A 3,781-nucleotide genomic window follows, 5' to 3' on the forward strand; every position below is an offset into this window, starting at 1 on the left:
CTGGGTTGGCAGAGCACTGGGAGATGACTGGCCCTGATGAGAACTATATGAACCCTGGCCGGATGATGCACCACGGTGAACTGGACGACCCATCTGAGTGTGTCTGTAAGGACAACCCCTACCGCGGTAAAACTTACCCCTGAAGGAACACCGCTGAAATCACCTGGTCCATGAGGCCTCTTGGCCTCCCTCTCTCCATGTTCCTGACTACGAACCACCTCTATCTGTTGAGCAATGTCAACTACCTCATCAAAAGTAGCACCCGATACTCTCTCCCCGAGTATTAAGTAACCGCAACTGATATGTGAGGCCATCAATGAACCTCCTAATCCTCTCACTATCAGTGGGAACCAACCAAAATGCGTGACGAGCCAACTCAGAAAATCTCATCTCGTACTGTGTAACAGACATGCCATCCTGATGTAACAGCTCAAACTATCTGCGCAGCTCCTCTCTGCGAGACTGCGGCACGAACTTCTCCAAAAAGAGAACGGAGAATTCCTGCCATGTAAGTGGTACTGCACCAACTGGCTTGTGCCTCTTATAAGCCTCCCACCATGTGAAGGCAACCCCAGAAAACTAAAAAGTAGTGAACGAGACCCCACTGGTCTCCAGAATACCCACTGTCTGCAGCATCCGCTGGTACTTATCCAGAAATCCCAGAGCATCCTCTGACTCAGCACCGCTAAATGATGGAGGTCGAAGCCTCCTAAATATCCAAGTCTCCTCTACTCATCATCTACCATAACGGGGACTACCGGGGCCTAAGTAGCTGCAGCTGGCTGGGCTGGTAGTGCCCCCGGTATCTGAAGTCCCTGCACTACCTGCTCTGGAGCACGGGCAACAAGGGTATGAGTACCTCCCCATGCCTGAGAAGTGGCTGGTGAGGCCTGAGCCAAAACCACCTGAGCAAGGCCAGTGCAAACTGTCAATATCTGAGTCAAAGCCTCTTGTAGGCCTCGAATCTCAATGGGCACAACTGGTGCCTGAGCGGGTCCCGCCAACTCAACTATATTTTGAATCTACTCCTGAGCTGGAGCAACTGGTGGTGCTACAGGTGCTGCTCCAACTGCTGTACGAGCGATACCTCGACCTCTACCTCGGCCCCGACCTCTACCACGGCCCCGGCCTCTCGCGGCCCTAACTGGTGGCACTGGTGGTTGACCGTCTGATCGGGTAGTACGTGTCATCACCATCTGTGAGAGAATAGAATAACAAAATTTTTAGTTTTCCAGAATCAACAAGTCTGCACGATAGAATACAAGAAAATAAAATTTTCCTAAGGGTTCGGCAGCCTCTCGAAGATAAGTACAGACGACTCCGTACCGATCCGCAAGACTCTACTAAACCTGCTCATGACGCATGAGACCTATGTAACCTAGGCTCTTATACCAACTTGTCACGACCCAAAAATCATACATGTCGTGATAGAGCCTATCCCGATACTAAGCAAGCTGACAACATCAATAACCCATAATTGCTTTTAAATATTGGAAACATAATAATTAATTTAAGGGGAAATTTCCCACCAATACTGAATATAATTTACTCCTAAAACCCGGTGTCACTGAGTACATGAGCATCTATACATTACAAGTCTGGAAAACACTATCTATAATAGTCTAAGACCAAATACAGTAAACAAGATGATAGGGAAGGAGAGACAAGGTCTGCGAAACATGACAGCTACCTCTGAATCTCCGGAAAATTGACTTTGTGAAATAATCAACACCCACGGTATCCGGGATCACCTGGATTTGCACACCAAGTGCAGGGTGTAGTATGAGTACAACCAACTCAGTAAGTAACAATAATAAATAAAGAACTGAAAGTAGTGACGAGTTTCTCAGCTAAGTCCAATTACAGTACTTTCCAACATAAAAGGGTAGGCATGCTTTCAAGTTCAACATTTAAAACTCCACAGTAATTTCATATCAACTTCGACTGAAACAGAAGAGAATGTCTTTTAGAAATTTTTCCAAATCAGTGATATATGACAGCTGAAATGTAGCAATAATGAAATTAATGCATCCTCTCAGAGAAACTCTTCCCATTCACTCTTCCCTCACAGTCACTCTGTTCTCACAGTCACTCATCACTCGGCACTCGCACTCAGTAGGTACCTGCGCTCACTGGGGGTGTGTACAGACTCCGGAGGGGCTCCTTCAATCCAAGCGCTATATCAAGCCAATCATGGCATAAATCAATGAAACATGATGTGGCGTGCAGCCCGACCATAAATATTCTCACAATTAGGCCCTCGGCCTCACTTAGTTATCAACCTCTCTAGTCTCTCGGGCTCTCAGAAATCATGATAAGCAACCCAACAACAATGATATGATGCATCAATAGTGAATAAGAGAGACTAAGGTAAAAATGTGCAAATAGAACTGTGACTGAGTGTGAAATAGCAATTTAGCAAATAATTTCACAAGTACACGACCTTTGTGGGTCCCAACAGTGTAAACATATAATTTAAACACAATTCATAGATCAATTTCTCTAATACGGGGAAAAATGTATGGATATCAACAGATTTTTCAACTACACAGTTCCATGGAATTGACCAAGTCATAATTCCTACGGTGCACGCCTACACGCCCATCACCTAGCATGTGCGTCACCTCAAAACCAATCACATAATACATATTCTGGGGTTTCATACCCGCAGGACCAAATTTAGAACTGTTACTTATCTCAAACCGTGAAATTCTTTATTCTACTATGCCCTTGCCACGAGAATTGGTCTCTGAAAGACTCGTATCTTCCACAATTAATTCAATTTAGTCAATACCAATTATTGTAGTTAATTCCATAAGGAAATATTAATTTTCCCATAAAAATCCGAAATTAACTCAAAAATTGTCCTTGGGGCCCACGTCTCAGAACCCGACAAAAGTTATAAAATACGAACGCTCATCCAACCACGAGTCCAACCATATAAATTTCACCAAATTTAGACATCAACTCTACCCTCAAACCTTCAATTAAAGTCTTTGAAGATTTCTACCATTTTCAATCCAATCTTTACCCATTTGAACTCAATAATCCTTCCATAAACCTTATTGAAACGTATAAATAATACTCTTACACCCAAGAATTATAATCTTAATCACCCATATTTACCCCAAAAATCAAAATTGAAGAATTGGGGGAAGATATTTTTACCTCTTTGAAGCCCTAGCAAGATCCTTGTGAAATCTTCAAGTTTTGAACAAGAATTGATGACAATTGACTAAGTCTTCACTTTCTCTCTCTAGAACACTCTCCCTTCTCTCTAAAAATATCAGATTTTTGCTCCAAAATGAGCTTCAAGGGCTATAAATCGAAGTTGGGTTGGGTCAAAATTTAGAAAGAATTGAAGCCCCGACGCAGATTTGCGCACGTATTCGGTCTGCAAAATGACCGCATAATTGAAGCTCCAAAATGAGGGTCACCTGTTTAGGTCTGCGGTGATTATGCAGCCCGCATACCTATTCTACAGTCGCATAATGCAATGCAAATTTCTTCAAATCTTCCCTCACATCTACTTCACTCTGCGGCCATTATGCGGTCTGCAGAGTGATTCTTCGACCGCATAGTGGGCTGCAGAAATGCCCTCTTCTACTGAAATATTTCCTTTACTAATTGATCTACCTCGGCACCACAAAACCTTAATTTGTTTAGCAAAATAAGTCCACACCCGGTCAACCTTTTCAACTTAAATTCTAAACCTTGGAACTAAGTATTCCAAATCATTACAAAATCTCACCGGACCCGAACTAATTACCCCTGACAAGCC

Source organism: Nicotiana tomentosiformis, chromosome 4 (genome assembly GCF_000390325.3).
Source record: "Nicotiana tomentosiformis chromosome 4, ASM39032v3, whole genome shotgun sequence".
NCBI classification, from domain to species: Eukaryota; Viridiplantae; Streptophyta; class Magnoliopsida; order Solanales; family Solanaceae; genus Nicotiana; species Nicotiana tomentosiformis.